This window comes from Amblyraja radiata, chromosome 28, assembly GCF_010909765.2.
Source record: "Amblyraja radiata isolate CabotCenter1 chromosome 28, sAmbRad1.1.pri, whole genome shotgun sequence".
In the NCBI taxonomy this organism is placed as follows: Eukaryota; Metazoa; Chordata; class Chondrichthyes; order Rajiformes; family Rajidae; genus Amblyraja; species Amblyraja radiata.
In genome coordinates this window covers 29,533,892-29,555,274 of record NC_045983.1, presented here as the reverse complement: position 1 = coordinate 29,555,274, position 21,383 = coordinate 29,533,892, and the positions used below count along the sequence as shown (strand labels likewise).

The following is a 21,383-nucleotide window of genomic DNA, read 5'->3' as shown; positions in this document are numbered from 1 at the left end:
TCCAAAACTGTCCGATCCATGTACCTGTCTAACTGCCTCTTAAATGTTGGGATAGTCCCAGCCTCAACCACCTCCTCTGGCAGCTTGTTCCATACATCCACCGTGCTTTGTGTGGAAAAAGTTACTCCTCAGATTCCTATTAAATCTTTTCCCCTTCGCCTTAAAACGATGTACTCTTGCCCTCGATTCACCGACTCTGGGCAAGAGACTCTGTGCGTCTACCCGATCTATTCCTCTCACGATCTTGTACACCTCTATAAGATCACCCCTCATCCTCCTGCGCTTCAAGGAATAGAGACCCAGCCTACCCAATGTCTACCTATAGCTCAGACCCTCTAGTCCTGGCAACATCCTCGTAAATCTTCTCTGTACCCTTTCCATCTTTCCTACAGCACGGTGCCCAAGAACTGAACACAATCCATCCATCCGCTAAACCAATATCACTTGCAAAGCTTCTGCAGAAGCCTGAAACCTTGCGTATCTCCTCGAGGCTAGATGTTCTCCTCAAAGTTTTCCCTGCCTCCCACCTCTGTAAACTGCTGGTTATCCAGAATATTATGGACCATGTTGTCCCCCCCCCCTCGATAGCTAAGGACCAAATCAACATCGACCTGTCCTCCGTAAATTCATAGGTTTCCTGCAGAATTAGCTCAAAGATTCTTGGAGTCCCTTTGTTAATTTTGCCAGTGGTCTTGCATGTGCCATTCTTCTGAGTGTACTACTCGCTAGATGTGCATTTCTGATCCAACTTTTGAATATTTTGCTCTGAGTTTGTTGACTAATTTTGATTGCTTCAAACGCACTGACTTCCTACTAATTGGAAATTAAAGGTGTGGTCACCATTTGTCTCTTGTTTCCCCAAACCAAAGCGTTGACTAGTTTAACGGCCGGGCAAATCAACACATACCCTCCTTAGTGAAGGTTTGTCCTCAGCTGAACTATTTTGATTGAATCTATGCCAATATATTAAAAGGGAACAACTAATGGAATAACTCGATGAAATTTATCGTGCCAAATTATTATGGGATGTGGGAAATGCTTTGATAGAAACTTCCTCCTTATGTAATACACAAAATTCAAAGACCCATTGTGTTGTCCATGCTTTATTTCATCCTAATGTTTGTTCTTTATGGTATCCATTAGTTCTCCCTGTACCCTAGTCATCACTACAGAGGATTGAACTGTGAGCCATTTCTCTGCCCCCAGATACATGAAACTGCAGATATCATTCACGCACCCATGAAAGTATGAATATATAAATATAAATATAAATATAAAAATTTTATTTATATATATTATATATAAAAATATATACATATACATATACACACATTGCTTTTGGCCATTCTCTATGAAGTGCATTTACTTTTTCATCAAAGAAGTCCAGGTAAAAAGAATCCCAATTTTACACCTGTGTGCGTCCACAGAGATTATGACATTAGATTAAATTTGTGGTCAATAAGTGAAAGAAGCTTGAAACAATTAAAGGGGATGTCGCAGTAATAACCTTGAGTTATTAAGTAAGATATATTGTACTAAAAGATAGAAATGGAAAATGTACTAATTACAACAATCCAACGTTTTAAAAAAAAAGACTGTTTTAAAGTAGAATAGAAAACCCTTGTGATCACTATTTTTCATTTTGTTGCACGATGGGTCAATGTCTGTCCTGACATTGTTCACCAACACTTCCTTTGATAAAATAGTTATTTTTGTAATTTAAAAAAATCTAACAAGAATCTGTTTGGTCCATATTTTAGAAGATTGAGAACCTCCGGGTATAAGCAAAATTCACCATGAATTCACTTCATCTAATCAGGCCAAAGGTAATGCTTTAGAAGCACATTGGGCAACACGGTGGCGCATCTGGTAGAGCCACTGCCTCGCAGAACCAGACATCCACGTTCCATCCTGACCTTGGGTGCTCTTTGAGTGGAGTTTGCACGTTCTACCTGTGCTCCGGTTTCCTCCCACATTCCAAAGACGTGCGGGTTAATGGGCCAGTGTAAATTGCCTCCAGTGTGTAGGGAGTGGATGAGAAAGTGGGATAACATTGAACTAGTATTAATGTTATCAGTGATCAGCATGGACTCGGTGGGCCGAAGGGTCTGTTTCTATGCTGTATCTCTAAACTAAACTCTAAATATTCTACTTGCAGATCAGGAAGCAAATTGAATTGCAATCTTCAAGCATTTAATCCTGTCTGGTCCACACTATTTCCATAAATATTAATTTTTTATGTAAATGTTCTAAATTAGCACTTCAAAATTTGGTCTAATTCTGGGATATTGCAAATGAATCAAAAATGACTGGGTAATTGTGTGGAGACTTGTGACCTTATTGGAGATGGAGTGAATCGTGTGGGGACTTGGAAATAAGCAAGATTTTTTTCCTCTCTGGTTAAAAACATAATTCTTCGTTCTATTTAAAATCATAAGTAGACTAGTATACGGTCTTGTATACTGTACAGTCTTATATACTGTACTGCAGTGCCACAGGGTTATAAATTCCGTTCAAAATGAATGTCGTATATTGTTCAAAAGGAAATTGTTGCCTGTTTGCTTTGTGAGTGGATGATGTACCTGACACATCTGCAACACTAACTTTCTCATCCAAACTGGATTCTTTTTCATGAGCAGCTTCTTCCACTTTGTTATCAGGCTTCTGAACAGTCCTTCCGCGAGGCAGCGTTCTGCCTGATTCACCTCCAATCCATTGTGGACATTGGACTTTTCTATGGAACTGATGCGCTACAATGCTGCAAACTATATTCTGCACTCTGCATCCACCCCTTTTGCTCTCCCTACTGTTCTTGAGTTTGACGATTGCATTTATGTGAAGTATACCTGATCTGTTCAGATAGCGTGCAAAACAAAGCTTTTCACTGTACCTCGGCCCACGTGACAATGATAAACCTCCACCTAAACCACAACCTTAGTCTTCACTACAACTCCTCCTCCCTCTCTACGTCTATCACCTTCCTTTTCTCGCTTCCTCGCAACATGACATTTGTCCTTCATTTCATGCAGTTTACCCCTTTTTTTAAATTATTTTTTTTTATTTTTATTTTTTTTTAATCTTTTTTTTTTTTTTAATATTTTTTTTTATTATAATTAAGTACAGTCATATGGCACCAAAGTGCCTAATATATATTTTCATAATACATTTTATGTACAACTTCTTTTTTTTTTTTTTATTACACTGAAAAAAGATTAGAATAAGAGAAAGAAGTTAGATAGTAAAGGATAGAAAGATGTGAAATATATAGTGTGTGAAAAAAGAAAACGAGTAAATGAAGAAAGTTGAGAGAGAGAATAGAGAAAAGAAAATAAAATAAAAAAAGAAAAGGAGATCATTATTTATAGTCTTGACCAACCCTCGTCCAGTCCTGAAACAGTTATTTTTTACAATTGTGTTGCACCATATGATTCCAAAAAAACGACGAATGGAGACCAACTCGTTATGAATTGGTCTGATTTATCCATTAGGAGGAATCGCAAGTTTACCCCTTTTAACGTGAAATTTGTCATTTCGTCACTGGTTATTTTGTGTACAATGTTCTAGGACAGTGAATGTAGAACAGTGCAGCACAGGAACAGGCCCTTCGGCCCACAATGACCGTGCTGCCCATGATGCTGTGAAACTAATCTCCTCTGCCTACACATGATTCATACCCCCCCATTCCCTGCATAGCCATGTGCCTATCTAAAAGCCTCTTCAATGGCACTATCATTGTCTGCACCACCACTCTGGCAGTGCATTCCAGGCACCCAGCACTCTCTGTGTAAAAAAAAAACTTAATCCGCACATCTCATATTCCGCTTGGGCAGTTTGCACCCTAGCGGCATAAACATTGACTTCTCCAATTTCCGGTAGCCCTTGCTGTCTCCTCCCCTTCTCAGCTCTCCTTCAGCCCTCGGGCTCCGTTCTCCTTTCTTCTCCCCCCCGCATCAGTCTGAGGAAGCGTTTTGGCCCGAAACGTTGCCTATTTCCTTCGCTCCATAGATGCTGCCTCGCCCGCTGAGTTTCTCCAGCACTTTTGTCTACCTTCCTTTAAACTTTGCCCCTCTCAGCGTAAAGCTACGCCCCAGGCCCTTGACATTTCCATGCTAGGATAAAGGTGCTAACTATCTACGCCCCTCAGACTATTCTTGACCGGACTCTGCTGGCTTTTACTTTGAACTAAACGTTATTCCCTTACGTTGTAAATAGATCGATTGTAATCACGTATACTCTTTCTGTTGACTGGTTAGCATGCAACAAAAAGCTTTCCACTGTACCTCGGTACACATGACAATAAACTAAACTAAACTATATCATTCTTGCTTTGAGTCCTTTGGTTACAAATTGCATGCTAATAGAACAGATTTTATTCTGATTACCCTTTTAAAACTGTACTTGATGTTGAACACCTCCTATCAAATCTCCTCAATGGGATGTGGTGTCTTACTCTGCTCTAGAACCCAAGTTGTCTTGTCCCCAGTACTCTTTGCTGAATCTCTGTTATACCTTCTTACATAAATCTCTTAGGAAGAACTGCAGATGTGGGCACACAAAAAAACACCAATCCATCTCTTCCTAATCTGATCCTATCATGATTTATTGTCCCTGACATTAGTTCAGATAGATTAGCCTTTGCTTGCACAAAAAAATCAAACTAATTAATTCCAGAAAACAAAAATGAGTTCAACAATATAATGACACTTTCTTAATTGTTTAGTGGTTCAATGCATCATTTTGTTCCATACAATGCAAGAAAGTTTTCAGGCTCAGTTCAATGGTGTCTGTTAAATTAGGTAGTCTTACCTTTTTGTCAGTATTCATGCTTGGCCTTGGTTATTAGATGCCCCATAGTTAAGTCCTTTGTGGCTGCTCGTGGTCTAGATAGGAAGTGGTGTTAGCTCAATGTTTGTTGTCATCTTCATGGGAGAAACTGGGTGGCAATAAGATGAAATGCATGGATAAAGGTTTGTGAAAATGTCATGGCCATACAGCGTGGAAACAGGCCCTTCGGCCCAACTTGCCCACACCAGCCAACATATCCCAGTTACATTAGTCCCACCTACCTGCGTTAGGCCCACATCCCTCTAAACCCGTCCTTCGCATGTACCTGTCTAAATGTTTCTTAAACGTTGAGATAGTACCTACCTCCTCTGGCAACTTGTTTCACCTACCACCCTTTGTGTGAAAAAGTTACCCCTCAGATTCTAATTAAATCTCCCCCCCCCCCCCCAACCTTAACCTATGTCCTCTGGTTCTCAATTTGCATTACTCTGGGCAAGAGACTCTGTGCATCTACCCGATCTATTCCCCTCGTGATTTTATACACCTCTATTAGATCATCCCTCATCCTCCTGCACTCCAAGGAATGTCATTCTATGGAAGTGGATAACCTCACATTATTTTTACATGGCTTCCACTATTCACCATCCAACCAGGCATTTCATCACCTGCAACATGACATTTGTCATTCATTTTGCTCCTGATTCTTTTACACATTACGTTGCCTTTGAGTCCTCTGGTTTCGATCTAATTGCACAATGATTACGATAGATTTCCAGAGCGCCGGTCTGCAGTGAACTGCCAGACTTGCATTTGTCCGTAAGTATACCATGGCTAGAGGCTCAGTCAACCATGCAAACGGCGCTGACGAGTTTATTACTTGACACTACATTGTGTTTTCCTAACAAAAGAAAGTTGTGCTTGTAGATTAATCTCCCTCCAGTAGCTCTGTATGTGCTGTATAATCACAGCTGCACAATGCATTTGGCCTCTCAAATTTATCCCATTGAAGTCTATTTAGTGCATTCAGCACAATCCCCAAGATGGATGACGTTCCAGGCAATAAAGCTTGTGCAAATAAAGGCCAACGAAACAAAGGCGTTGATGCAATTCTGAGTTTTCTGTTCGGATTTGTTGAAGGAAAGTTATTTTAGTAGCTGCTTTAATAGTTTAGTTTGGTTTAAAGATACTGTGCAGAAACAGGCCCTTCGGCCCACTGAGTCCGCGCCGCCCAGCGATCACCCGTACACTAGCACTATCCTACACACCATGGGCGGAAATCCTGGGGGGGACGGGGGCACGTCAGGTCACAATTAGGTCACAATTAGCCAGGCTCCCATCTTTTGCAGGACAAACTTGCTCTGCTCTGCTTGTGAAGAGGTTTTTTTCTGCTGAGACTCTCCACAACACCATCGGTCAGCAGTTCCTTCAACAGTTCAAAGCCGCACAGGTTTGTAGGTTAATTGGTTTCGGTAAACTTGTAAATTATCCCTGGTGTGTGTTAGTGTGCGGGGATCGCTGGTCGGCGCGGACTCGGTTGGCCGAAGGGCCTGTTTAGGTGTTGTATCTCTAAACTAAACCTAACTAGACTAGATCTATCCTTGATCGGAGTTTGCTGGGTTTACCTTGCACTAAATGTTAATCCCTTATGTATGTATTCACTGTAAATGGATCGATTGTAATCAAGCATTGCCTTTCCGCTGACTGGAGAGGACGCAACAAAAGCTTTTCGCTGTACCTCGGTACACGTGACAATCAACTAAACTGAACTGAAATAAACTATTGTTTCTGAAAATTCCACCTCTTACTGCATGATGGCTGTAAATAGCATGCAGCAAACTTCTTCCAGCAGCTTTGCATGGACACAGTCCATGAGAATGAACAGGAGGTGGGGGGGGTGAAGAGGCAGGAATGATGGCCCGTGTCCCGGCCATTCAGATAATATATGCACTTTGATCATCGTGGTAACCTTTCTTTCATCCACTACCACCTAAAGAGTGACATCTATAAAAGAGACTTTTGTTTTAGAGATACAGTGTGGAAACAAGCCCTTCGGCTCGCCACCGAGCCCGTGCCGACCAGCGATCCCCGTACACCAGCACCATCCCGGGATCACAGTCGGGGCAATTTACAATCTTTACCAAAGCCAATTATCCTAAAAAACCTGTTTGCTTTTGAAGTGCGGGAGGAAACTGCCGGAGCTCCCGGAGAAAACGCGGTCGCGGGGAGAACGCACAAACTCCGTACAGACAACACCCGTGGTCGGGATCGAACCCGGGTCTCTAGTGCTGTAAGGCAGCAACTCTACCGCTGTGCCACAGTGCCGCCCCTTCTTCTTCTTTCGAGTCCATCTTCCATGTTTCAAATGTTGACATCTTTGTCATCGTCCATCCTGAAAAGCTTCTGGCGCCAATCAGCGGGAGCCATCACTTGTTGCAATAGATGATGGTGGTAGCAGGATTAGCTCGGGATACGTCCCGTTTCCAGCCCCGCGACGTGGACGCTTCTGCTATGGGGCCCGTGCCACCCCGGAGGTAGTCAGACTTTAATGACTCCACCTGGTCAGTTGGTTCCCACTTGCATTGCATCTGCCGAAATGAACCATTTAAGTGGTGTCACGATGCCACCTTGGACAGTCTGCAGTTCCCTCTGTAGGTTCACCTCTTGCAAAGTAATCCATTCAGAAGGAAACTGCTTGCCTTTGATCATAATTTTAATCAAAGACAATAGACGCGAGGATTGAGCGGTATCGGCGCAGAATGGTGGCACGGTGGTGCAGCTGGTAGAACCGCAGCCTCTCAGTGCCAGGGTGCCGAGTTTGATTCTGACCTTGGGGTGCTGTCTGTCCTCCCGTGACTGCGTAGGTTTCCACCAGTTGCTCCGGTTTCCTCCCACATCCCAAAGATGCACGTGCTTGTGGGTTAATTAGCCTCTGGAAAATTGCCCCTAATGCGTGAGGAATGGTTGAGGAAGTGGGACAACATAGAACTAATGTGATAAGGTGATTGAAGGTCAGCATGGACTTGGTGGGCCGAAGGGCCTGTTTCCATGCTGTGTCTCCAAACTAAACGGGCCTAAAAACACCTTTATATTGTGTGCAGATGAAGTTAACCTTTAGTTTAGTCTCGAGATACAACGTGGATACAGGCCCTTCGGCCCACTGAGTCTGCACCGACCAGTGATCCCCGCACACTAACACTATCTCACACGCACACACACACACACACGATAATTTACAATTTTAACAAGGCCAATTAACCTACAGGCCTCTACGTCTTTGGATTGTGGTGGGAAACTGGGGAAAACCCATGAAGGTCATGGGTAGAACGTGCAAACACCGTACAGACAGCTCCCGTAGTCAGGATTGAATCGGTCTCCGGCGCAGCAAGATTTCTCACCTAGCCATAGCATGGAAGGTTTGCTGACTGCAACTGTGTTTGACACTGTTCCACAAATTCTGCAATGCTTTCACTTGTCCATCCATAACTTCCACAGCACTATTCCTGGGAATTTTGCCTGACTCCAAACACAAATACTACCACCAATTCTCTTTAACCTGACAGTCATGAAGGTTTGAAAATGAAGGGATCGTTGATATTTCCTTTAGTTTCCCTGATTTTCCCTCTCTGAAAATTAACACGTAATCTCTCTTGCATTTAAAAACAACCAGCTGGTGTAACTCCGCGGGTCAAGCAGTACCTGTGGAGTGAATAGTGAGGCGACATTTTGGGTTGGGACCATATTTCAGACTGGAATTTCATTGTTGGTCCTCCACTGATTATCAAAGTCCAAAATTCTTTAGAGATTCTATAGATCAGATATTGGGAGAATGGCGCGTTTACTAAATTAGATTGTGTTCATGTTCAAAAAGACCTAGGTGTGCTTGTATACATGTCCACAAGTGAAACAAGTGATTTGGAGAAAAAATGGTATATTAGCCTTTATGCGATTAGAGTCCCAAGGAACTGCAGGTGCTGGAACCCTGAGAAAATGCGAAGTGCTGGAGTCATTTGGAGAGTCAGGGACTGCTAAGTTTTCTCCAGGACTTTACAGAGTACTATGTTTACATGTCTGAAGAAGGGTTTCGGGCCCGAAACGTTGCCTATCTCCTTCGCTCCATAGATGCTGCTGCACCCGCTGAGTTTCTCCAGCAGTTTTGTGTACCTTCGATTTTCCAGCATCTGCAGTTCCTTCTTAAACAACATGTTTCCATGTCTGTTGTGCTGCTGCAAATACAAATCTCATTGTTTTGGGACATATGACATGAAAAAAATCTGTAAAAGGGACCTGACACAAAATAAAGCATCAAGTGCAATGAATTAGATGGAGGATGTTGGAGGAGTATGAAGGTTTACATACATTTGAAAGACTTGTCAGTTCAGGTATACTCTGTGCAGTATGCAATATATCGACTGTTCCCGATTTAGACTTTACTTTAGACTTTAGAAATACAGTGTAGAAGCAGGAACTTCGGCCCACGAGTCTTAAGGGGTTGGACAGGCTAGATGCAGGAAGATTGTTCCCGATGTTGGGGAAGTCCAGAACAAGGGGTCACAGTTTAAGGATATGGGGGAAATCTTTTAGGACCGAGATGAGGAAAAAAAATTTCACACACAGAGTGGTGAATCTCTGGAATTCTCTGCCACAGAAGGTAGTTGAGGCCAGTTCATTGGCTATATTTAAGAGGGAGTTAGATGTGGCCCTTGTGGCTAAAGGGATCAGGGGGTATGGAGAGAAGGCAGGTACAGGATACTGAGTTGGATGATCAGCCATGATCATATTGAATGGCGGTGCAGGCTCGAAGGGCCGAATGGCCTCTACTCCTGCACCTATTTTCTATGTTCTATGTTTTCTATGTCCGCGCCGACCAGCGACCACCCAAACACTAACACCAGGGACAAAATACAATATACAAAGCCAAGTGACCTACAAACCTGCACGTCTTTGGAATGCGGGAGGAAACTGGAACACCCGGAAAAACCCCATGGGGTCACATGCAGACGGCACCCGTAGTCGGGATCGAACCCGGGTCTCTGGCGCTGTAAGGCAGCGACTCTACCGCTGTGCCACCATGTTGTAATGAGCAATAACCATTTGTGTAAAAAGATTCTTATAAGATATCAGGGTAGCATTTCAATACATCCTTAACTTTTTAACCTTTCATATTTCTCTCCTGTTTGATTACTCATGACATTTTTTTATGTTAGAGTTCCTCCTGATATTGGAAAACATGTACAAGATTGTTGGTCTTTGCTTTTCTCCTTGTATCTTTATTGCTACATCTTTTCTGTTTCATCATTTTTGCTTGCCTTTCTTTTATTGCATGCTTTTTTGGGGGGAAAGGTGCCAAAACCTTGGCACAGAAAGGTAAGACGCACTGTATTACTCCTTCCGCCACTAGTGAGCAGAGCTAATCAATCCCGCTAATTAATGTCCATGTTTCCCTGCTAAATGGCTACATTGACATGGAAGGTAGACAAAAATGCTGGAGAAACTCAGCGGGTGAGGCAGCATCTATGGAGCGAAGGAATAGGTGACGTTTCGGGTCTCGACCCGAAACGTCACCTATTCCTTCGCTCCATAGATGCTGCCTCACCCGCTGAGTTTCTCCAGCATTTTTGTCTACCTTCTATTTTTCCAGCATCGGCAGTTCTTTCTTAAGCATTGACATAGAAGATGGATTGTCCCAATCTGAATGCGTTTGAAGGCACTGGGCCTATACTCGCTGGAGTTTAGAAGAATGAGGGGGACCTCATTGAAACTTCCCGAATAGTGAAAGGCCTGGGTAGAGTGGATGTGGAGAGGATATTTCCACTGGTGGGAGAGTCTAGGACCAGAGGCCATCTAGCCTCAGAATAAAAGGACATTGCTTTAGGAAGGTTTAAGAAAGAACTGCAGATGCTGGAGTTTCTCCAGCATTTTTATCTACCTTTGCTTTAGCAAGGAGTGAGGAAGAATTTCTTTAGTCAGAGGGTGGTGAAGCTGTGGAATTCACTGCCTTGGAAGGCTGTGGTGACCAAATCACTGGATATTTTTAAGGCAGAGATGGATAGAGTCTTTAGGAGGGAGAGATGGATCAGCCATGATTGAACGGCAGAGGAGTCTTGATGGGCCAAATGGCCTTATTCTGCTCCTATCACATGATCCCATGAACATGAATGCAGCCAGTAACACACCAGCTTCCTTTGACTGTTACTAGCAGTGTGTAGATAGCAGCAATTGCTGGCTGATCAATGAGCAAGGGGGGGTGAGATGGACAGCAGGTAAATCTGAGGTGACCGGAAGGGGACACTAGGCAGAGTTTACCAGTAACCTGCAGATGAGTACATGGGCATGATGATTTGCACTTCTGCACATTTTGGTTGAAATATTTGTGTGGCCACGTTTCTGGTGACCAGCTCCTCGTATTTCCTGAGGATCGATGGTTTGGCTGTTTTATTAGCAGTAACTCAGTCCTGATTCATTTGTACAAACCTGCTTGAATTAGGCTTTAAATCTCTGATCTTTCACGGACTAATAGTTGTAATACTTGTTTCGGATGAAAGATTAGGTCACAACAGACTTGACCGATGTAGGTTCCATCTCCATGCTGTTATGTAGCAACACACATTGCACGCAGCGCGATTTATAGGGTGATAGAGTCTTGCAGCATGGAAATGGGAGCTTAGACCAACTTGCCCATTCCGACCAACATGCCCCATCTACACTAGTCCCACCTGCCTGCGTTTGGCCCATATCACTCTCAACCTGTCCTATCCATGTATCTGTTTACATGTTTCTTAAACGTTGCGATAATGCCTGCCTCAACCACCTCTTCCGGGACCTCATTCCATACACCCGCCATCCTTTGCGTGAATAAGTCACCCCCTCAGGTTCCTATTAAATCTTTCCCCCCTCACCTTAAACCTATGTCCTCTAGTTCTCTATTCCCCTACTCTGGGCAAGAGACTCTGTGCGTCTACCCGATCTATTCCTCTCATGATTTTGTAGCCCTCCATATGATCCTCATCCTCCAGCGCTCCAAGCTGCACTGCACTTGGCTTTGTTGTGTCCAATTCTTCACTGCTTCTGTCCGTGTCGTCATATCTGAAGGGACATGATGTATTTCTGATGCTGGGCTCAATGTCTTGTTTTATACCGTGGCAATTGGAGGTTCCATTAGCTAATAATAACCGAATAGTGATATCATCCGTTAAATGTACAGGCTATTCGTTAAATGGAATATTTTGTGTTGTCTCGCAAAAGCTTTCAAAATATTTTTGTCATCCTGTGATTTGCCTGTGTATCTGGCTCTTTGACTGGCCATATGTTTCATTAAGGAACGAGCGAGGAACTGCCGTCTCAGTGTATTTTGTCAGGGAGGGAAGGAGTGCGGATTGGCATTTGCCAAACCGTGAGGATTGATGAAATATGTTATTGATATTGTTATAGAGATTGGATGAAGTGAGTGGCAACATTTATTAAAAAAAACAGTATGGGAGAACAGGGTGGCACAGCGGTAGAGTTGCTGCCCCTACAGCGCCAGAGACCCTGGTTCAATCCTGACTACGGGCACTGTTTGTACGGAGTTTGTACATTCACCCTGTGACCGCGTGGGTTTTCTCCGGGTGCTCTGGTTTCCTCCCATACTCCAAAGACGTGCAGGTTTGTAGGTCGATTGGCTTTGGTAAAATTGTAAAATTGGCCCTAGTGTGTGTAGGCCAGTGTTAGTGTATGGAGTGAACACTGGCCATATGGACTCGGTGGGCCGAAGGGCCTGTTTCCATGCTGCATTTCTAAACTAAAACTAAACAGCTATTGAATAATGGAGAAACTTGTCCACACGAAACTGAAGGAAATTCCTCGTCGAGCACTTAAATGTCCAATGCGTAGTAGGTTAGGACCTAAGTGTTTATAAATGGGCTTAGTGCAGATAAGTACTTGATGGTCAGCATGGACATGGTGGGCTGAATGGCCTATTTCTGTGCTGTATTTCATATCGACACTGGCTTATTGAATACGGATTTGATATTCTTCAGCAGGAGGTAAAGATTTGCTTTCCAGAATTACCTCAGGCACAACAAACTACTGACAGATTTCCACATGAGTTCAATGAGTTAGCTGTGTCAATACTTGATGATTAAGTATTAGTTTACAGATTTTTAGAAAAATGTTAGTTGCATCAATAGTTATGACTAAGCTACCATAAAAAATAAACTAGTATTTTCCTTTGGTATTTAATCTTTTATCAACAGATGTGAAGCAAAATAACCTTATACTTCACTGACTTTCATTTCTTAGTAATTTGACTGAATTTCATCAGCTTATTTCTTCAAGGCTGCACTCATCTTGGTAATCTCACTATATGGTCCAATTAAAAAATGTATATCCCAGTTCAATATTTTGAAAGTAACTTCTAAAATCATGGTTTGGCTCTAAACCATGATCAGTATGCTATAGTGCATCTACTGTCAAAGGAATTTATCTATGGCAATAGACAATAGGTGCAGGAGTAGGCCATTCGGCCCTTCGAGCCAGCACCGCCATTCAATGGGATCATGGCTGATCATCCACAATCAATACCCCGTTCCTGCCTTCTCCCCATATGCCCTGACTCTGCTATTTTTAAGAACCCTATCTAGCTCTCTCTTGAAAGCATCCAGAGAACCTGCCTCCACCGCACTCTGAGGCAGAGAATTCCACAGACTCACCACTCTCTGTGAGAAAAAGTGTTTCCTCATCTCCGTACTAAATGGCTTACTCCTTATTCTTAAACTGTGGCCTCTGGTTCTGGACTCCCCCAACATCGGAAACATGTTTCTTGCCTCTAGCGTGTCCAAGCCCTTAACAATCTTATGTTTCAATGAGATTCCCTCTCATCCTTTTAAACTCCAGAGTGAACAAGCCCAGCTGCTCCATTCTCTCAGCATTTGACAGTCCCGCCATCCCGGGAATTAACCTCGTGAACCTACGCTGCAATCCCTCAATAGCAAGAATGTCCTTCCTCAAATTAGGGGGCCAAAACTGCGCACAACAAATGGCATAACATTACTTGAAAAAATTCTGTCATATTAGATTTCTGAGAAGAAAATTACCTCAAAATTTACCTCAATTTAATTTGAATAATGTAACAAAACTTATTTTAAAGTGAACAACTTGTTATTGCAGCTCAAAGAAACCAATGCGAAGTCTGAACATAATGCAAAGTCCAGAGTTGTATGATTCTGCTGCCAAACCTCACAAGTCCTGTTCATCTATCTCCCCCCCCGATCCCCCCCCACCTAGTCTTCATTCACTACATTAGACTCCTGGTCTGGCAATGCCGACAAACTAATCTGTGACGAGCCTCCAACTTGAAATTCTATCTCTGATGTTCAAATGCCTTCATGATTTTGTTGCTCCTGATCATCAAGTCCCCTAAAGATTGTCGTTCATTCATTTCTGGTCTTCAGTGTGTCCTCGAGTTGCTCCATCATCCTTGGAGAAGAAGAAAAAGCATTAATAATATTGAGAATGAGGGGTCAGGAAGGGAGGATAGATGATCAGCAAATTCATGGGAACATAGTCCAGGGAGCAAGAAGCATGTATGGCGGACAAACTGAGATCTAAAATTGCATGAGGATTGAAGAGAAACTAGAAAAAGGTGTGAGTTCAGGCCAAGGCCATGGGGGAACATTAGATATTTGGCCACAAAGGCTAGGAGAAGGGAGAGAAAACGTTAGACTTTAGAGATACAACGTGGAACCAGGCGCACTGTCCCACTGACCCCGTGCCGACCAGCGATCACCCCGTACACTAGCACTATCCTACACATTGGGGACAATTTACAGGAGCCAATTAACCTACAAACCTGGACGTCTTTGGAGTGTGGGAGGAAACTGGAGCGTTGGGAGAAAACCCACGCAGGTCACGGGGAGAACATTCAACCTCTGTACAGACAGCTCCATAGTCAGGATCGAACCTGGATCTTTGGCGCTGCAAGGCAGCAACTCTATCGCTGCGCCATTGTGCTGTGCCAAGGGGAGACCAATGGCTGTGGTTTTATGGCCATTGACATGGACGTTCATAAACTGTTCAAAATATTATTTGAGTGCGGTCACGGTGGCGCAGCGGTAGAGTTGCTGCCTTACAGCGAATGCAGCGCCGGAGACCCGGGTTCGATCCCGACTATGTGTGCGGTCTGTACAGAGTTTGTACGTTCTCCCCGTGACCTGCGTGGGTTTTCTCCGAGATCTTCGGTTTCCTCCCACACTCCAAAGACGTGCAGGTTTGTAGGTTAATTGGCTTGGTAAATGTAAAAATTGTCCCTAGCGGGTGTAGGATAGTGTTAATGAGCGATGATCGTTGCTTGGCGCGGATACGGTGGGCCTGTTTCCGCGCTGTATCTCTAAACTAAACTATGATTAGGGTGGGGGAGACAATGGTGGAGGTGGGCTTAAGATACCGGGTTACATTAGAATTGGAGGTACAGTATACCTTTGATGTATTTCAGTAAGAATATTCAACTATACTTGGGTCACTGCTGTTGGTGCAGCATCAAAACCTTGGTGTTGGCGAGTAAAATGGCTATGATATATCATTTAGAAAGTGAAATAATTTTTAAAAATGCTTTTATTTTAGACCACAAAACTGATATAAAGCCACAAGGAAGTGTTTCACAGTTGATGCTCCAAGTAATTTGTTGGCAAGTTGGCAGTATATTTGGTGGACCCATGTATGTAGTCATCTGTCAATGGGAGGGGAGGTTGGGGGGGTGGATGGGGGAGGGGAGGGGGGGAGGGGGGTTGGGGGGAGAGGGAGGTTGGGGGAGGGGGGGAAGGTTGGGGGAGGGGGGAAGGTTGGGGGGGAAGGTTGGGGGAGTGGGGGGTAGGGGTGGTAGGGGGAGGGGCGGTTGGGGGGGGGGGGTTGGGAGGGAGGATTGGGGGGGGGGGGGTTGGGGGGGAGGGGTTGGGGAGGGGGGGTGGAGAGAATCTGTTACATCTACTGGTTCAAATCTTCATAAGAGAGTTACAATAAAAAGGATATCCAATATCAGAAATTACACGTTTCCAAAAACAATTAAAACATTGTTCCTTTGTACATATTACAAAGATGCAGGATAATATGCAATGGAGAAATATTAATATTGAGAGATGGGGAATCTAAGACTTGACTTGCTCAAATCCAGCTTCACCACGACCCTATTTAACTGGAAAGCATAACATGTTCTTCTGCTAAATTGGGGTCAGTATTTGAAAGCAGCTGCACTATTAAAACATGCGATGGAATTACCAATGAACTAATGGGAAATGCACCTTACAGGAAACAAAATGTGGTGCTGCATAAATTGCCTTGCAAAATATTTCTTGCAATAAAAATGTGAAAAAAAATGTTCACTAATTTACAACAATAGTCTAACGCAGGAGGAAAGTAATTTGGGTCATTACCCATGGCGGGTACAAGGATTTCAACTGTAATAGTATACTAATGCAATAATACAAATCATTTTTAACATGGCCTATGTTAAATTTTGTTATTTTATTTCCTTCAGGGTAAAATGAATAATATCCCTCTCAATTCTAAATATGGAGTTATAAATATGTATTGAAGTAAAATATGACAAGCGTACTGCTGGCTCCTATTGTAGACAAGAGCACAAATTCTTCCGTGCTCCAAAGAGTGAGGTAAAACAGCAATGTGCTGGGATGCACACGCATGTTTTGCGTCCATGCAACATGCGTGATGGAATTGCCGTGGTCAAAGCAAAAAGCGCTCCTGGTTTCTCCACGTAACCTCTAACGCGTTTTAGTTTTTTTTTTGGTTTTAGAGATGCAGTGCCGGAAACAGTCCCTTGGGACCACCGAGTCCGCACCGACCAGCGATCGCCGCACATTAACACTGTCCTACGCACACACACCAGGGACAATTTACGCATACACCAAGCCAATTAACCTACATACCTGTACGTCTTTGGACTGTGGGAGGAAAACGAAGCTCTCGGAGAAAACCCACGCAGTTCACGGAGAGAATGTACAAACGCCGTACAGTCAGCACCCATAGTCAGGATCGAACCTGGGACTCCGGTGCTGCATTCACTGTAAGGCAGCAACTCTACCCGCTACGCCACCGTGCCACCTAAATGTTGACATTACACTGGAATGAAATATAGATCGATCAGGCAGCACGGTGGCGCAGCGGTAGAGTTGTCTCCTTACAGTGCCGGAGACCCGGGTTCGATCCTGACTATGGGTGCTGCTTGTATGCAGTTTGTAAGTTCTCCCTGTCGGTTTCCCTCTCATAGAAACATGGAAAATAGGTGCAGGAGTAGGCCATTCGGCCCTTCGAGCCTGCACCGCCATTCAATATGATCATGGCTGATCATCCAACTCGGTATCCTGTACCTGCCTTCTCTCCATACCCCCTGATCCCTTTAGCCACAAGGGCCACATCTAACTCCCTCTTAAATATAGCCAATGAACTGGCCTCAACTACCTTCTGTGGCAGAGAATTCCGGAGATTCACCACTCTCTGTGTGAAAAATGTTTTCCTCATCTCGGTCCTAAAAGATTTCCCCCTTATCCTTAAACTGTGACCCCTTGTTCTGGACTTCCCCAACATCGGGAACAATCTTCCTGCATCTAGCCTGTCCAACCCCTTAAGAATTTTGTAAGTTTCTATAAGATATCCCCCTCAATCTTCTAAATTCTAGCGAGTACAAGCTAAGTCTATCCAGTCTTTCTTCATATGAAAGTCCTGACATCCCAGGAATCTCGTGGGTTTTCTCCGGGTGCTGCGGTTTTCTCCCAAACTCCAAAGATGTGCAGGTTTGTAGATTAATCTGTAAATTGCCACTAGCGTGTAGGATAGCACTTGTGTACAGGTGACCACTGGTTTGCACAGACTTGGTGGGCTGAAGGGCCTGTTTCTACGCTGTATCTCTAAACTAAATTTTATTCATAGTAAGAGATCATATGGCCAAGCTTGCTTGCAAACTATAATAAAAGCTTTCCAGTGAATTCCACCTCCCTGTATTTGGTTCAGTGTTCAGTGGCTCATGGTTATTTAGATCCAGATCCAAATTATAGGCACATATAAAATTCTTAAGGGATTGGACAGGCTAGATGCAGGAAAAATGTTCCCGATGTTGGGGGAGTCCAGAACCAGGCGTCGCAGTTTAAGAATAAGGGGTAGGCCATATAAGACTTTGATGAGGACATTTTCTTCACCCTGCGAGTTGTGAATCTGTGGAATTCTCTGCCACAGAAGGCCGTGGAGGCCAATTCACTGCATGTGTTCAAGAGAGAGCTAGATTTAACTCTTAGGACTAATGGAATCAAGGGATATGGGGAGAATGCAGGAACGGGGTACTGATTGTGGATGATCAGCCATGATCATATTGAATGGCGGTGCAGGCTCGAAGAGGCGAATGGCCTACTCCTGCACCTATTTTCTATATTTCTATGATTCTATGTTTCTTAAGTACAAAATTATTTTTAAGGTTTTTCTCTCCACTGCCCTTGTCAGTAAGTTCCAGACTCCAATCAGCCCTGGATCATCTACTTATCGAGTCCACACACAAGATTAGAAGCTGTTCAGCCAGAGCTGGAAACACTTCTCGGCATCTTAATACAATGGTGTCTGTCTTGTGCTTCTTGTGCGTGTAGGTTAGTGTGTCGATATATGTATAAATATATATATATATATATATATGTATATGTATGTTACCACACAGATTATGCTCACTGCACATTCCTTATGTCACTCGTACTACTGGTCTGCCCACAGGCTTATTAGTGAAGGTACACAAAATTGCTGGGGAAACTCAGCGGGTGCAGCAGCATCTATGGAGCGAAGGAAATAGGCGACGTTTCGGGCCGAAACCCTTCTTCAGACTGATGGGGGGTGGGGGGGGGGGAGAAGGAAGGAAAAGGGGAGGAGGAGGAGGAGCCCGAGGGCGGGCGGATGGGAGGGTGGGAAGAGACAGCTAGAGGGTTAAGGAAGGGGAGGAGACAGCAAGGGCTAGCAAAATTGGGAGAATTCAATGGAAAGCACCTTGTGTTTCCTCCACAGAGTTGCTAATAAAAGACTATGGATTCTGATCACTATGTGGGTGTCTGCTCATTTCTTACAATACGACAGCGATTTTCAGCAGTCTCCAGAGTGAGACCAGCATCACGTGGAAGTTCATGGCGCACCTTATGATTGAGAATTACATAAACCACTCTGTCTCGTATCAGACTATCGCACAAGTTGCCAAACTCTCACCGGCTGGCGATATGCTTCAAAGAACTGATGTACGCTTCGATAGGTTCACCGTGCCTTTGGCTGCGCGAAAAAAAATTATGGTGCTCCATATTTGAGTGGCTTGGCAAACAATGCCTGGTTCTTGTATTTCTGTGGTGGAAAGATTGGTGAAAACAGGCTTGGACGTGAACACTCTTTCCTTGACCACCCCCCACCCCTGGATGAGGAAGCTTTTACTCCAGTCCCTCTAATTCTTTCAAATATTTTGACTTTCCTACTCATGTTTTTTCAACCTGTTGCTGATGAGATAAGGTATCTCTGATTTATTCTGTCTCAGCTTCTCAGGAGAGCCGCCTCAGGGGAGACTTAATTAAGATGCATAATTATGTGCGTCTCAATTAGGCCTCCCCGATGCCCCTATTCTAACGAAAACAATCCCAGCTTCTCCAAATTGCTCTCCTAAACTCCAATTTTAATCTGCAAAAATCTCTTGGGCACCCTCTCCAACGTAGTCACGTCTTCAATGCAATATGGTGATCAGAATTGTACACATGTCCCAAGTTGCAATGTAACTAATGCATATTGTTATATAGTTCTAGTATAATTGGCGCCCGACACAGGCGAATAGTTGCGTGCTGGCCACAGAAACAGATCTACAGACTCATTACAATCGCTCCACACTCTTAACTCTCTATTCCTACAGCACCATTTCTTGCTTTACTTTGCCGGCTCTGCCTTGCACTAAACGTTATTCCCTTATCATGTATCTTCCTAAACCTTCCTAATAAAGAATAGCAATTCGCAGAGTGAATTTAAGTATTGGGGCAGAAGATTATAAGGAGGAATCTAGGGTTGTAATTTTAAGATTACTCCCTTTGACGAACTGATGTGCAGAGAAGCAAGAGGATGGGGCAGATGAATGTGTGGCTGAGGAGTCGGTGCAATAGGAAGGGCTTAAGGTGCTTGGACCTTTGGGATTGATACTGAGGCAAAATAAGAAGGACGGGTTACATCTAAACAGGAAAGAAAGTAATATTCATGCTCATAAATTCATAAGTGAGAGGAGCAGAATTGGGCTATTCGCCAACCAGTCAGCAGAAAGACAATGCATGATTACAATGGAGACGTCCACAGTGTACAGGTACATGATAAAGGGAATAATGTGAATTATGGTTAGAGCAAGATAAAGTCCAATGCAATCTGGTCAAAGATAGTCCGAGGGTCTCCATTGAGGTGGATAGTAGCTTAGTTGTGCTCTAGTTGTCGACAAGATGGTTCAGTTTGGCCCAAATGTAGAGCAAATGTCAGGCAGGTCCAGTGGGCTAAAAATGAACTGTGGTTGAGGGGCGTGGAGGATGGCAGCTTAATGTTGCAGGTATAGAAATCACAGATGAGACAGGGGATGGAAACTAGGTGGTGTGTTGCACTTCTTATTAGGGAGAGTATCACACTGGTACACGAAGAGGCTGATCTGAAGGATCATCGGCATGGCATTGTGTTGAATCTGTACAAAATACTGTTCAGGGCGTACCAGGAGTACTGTGTGCAGTTCTGGTCTCCGCGCTAGGGTGCGATTGCGCCGGGGAGAATGCACAGGAGATTAGGATTGAAGGACTTTACTTAAGGGCCTGTCCCACTTGCAGATTTCGGCGACTGTCGGCATCGTTGACTGATGTATCAGGTCACCGAAAAAGTCGCGGCACGATGACGTATTGACGCGCGGCGTCTCCTCAAGTGTCGCAACATTATTTTTGTCGCCGCTGTATTTTGAAATGTTCAGAATCTTTCAGCGACCCTGATACGTCAGTCAATGACGCCGGCAGTCGCCGAAAAAAAGCGCCAAGTGCGACAGGCCCTTTACTGAAGTACTGATACTGAATAGGCTGGATTTATTTTCGCTGGAGTGAAGGATGCCAAGGCATGAAACTGGTTGGAGAGTATAAGATTGCAGGAGGATACAGAAATCTTTTTTCGATCGTAGTGGCATCATAGGAAAGAGCGCATGGGTTGAAGGTAAAGTTATGCAGGGGATCTGAAGATTAAATGTCTCTTTTTCATTGCGAGTGGCTGATATCTGGAGCTTGCTGCCAGAAGAGGAGGTGGAATCAGACACGATCACGATGTTTCGATAGACATTTAAGTACACAAGGCATTGAAGGATTCAAGATTCAAGAGAGTTTATTGTCCCAGATAGGACAATGAAATTCTTGCTTTGCTTCAGCACAACAGAATATAGTAGGCATAAATAAATACATAGCAGAACAGATCAGTGTGACCATATACCAATTAATATATATATATACACACATAAATAAACAGATAAACTGCAATGGGCTATTAATGATCAGAGTTTTGTTTGGATTGAGTTTAATAGCCTGATGACTGCGGGGAAGAGCCTA

At 43.8% G+C, this 21,383-nt stretch overlaps 1 protein-coding gene across 1 annotated transcript in view; it reads left to right on the top strand.

Annotated features, from left to right (window-relative positions):
- Window positions 1–21,383, top strand: part of doc2b (double C2 domain beta) — a 256,425-nt gene that overhangs the window by 55,573 nt on the left and 179,469 nt on the right. The window lies entirely within an intron of this gene.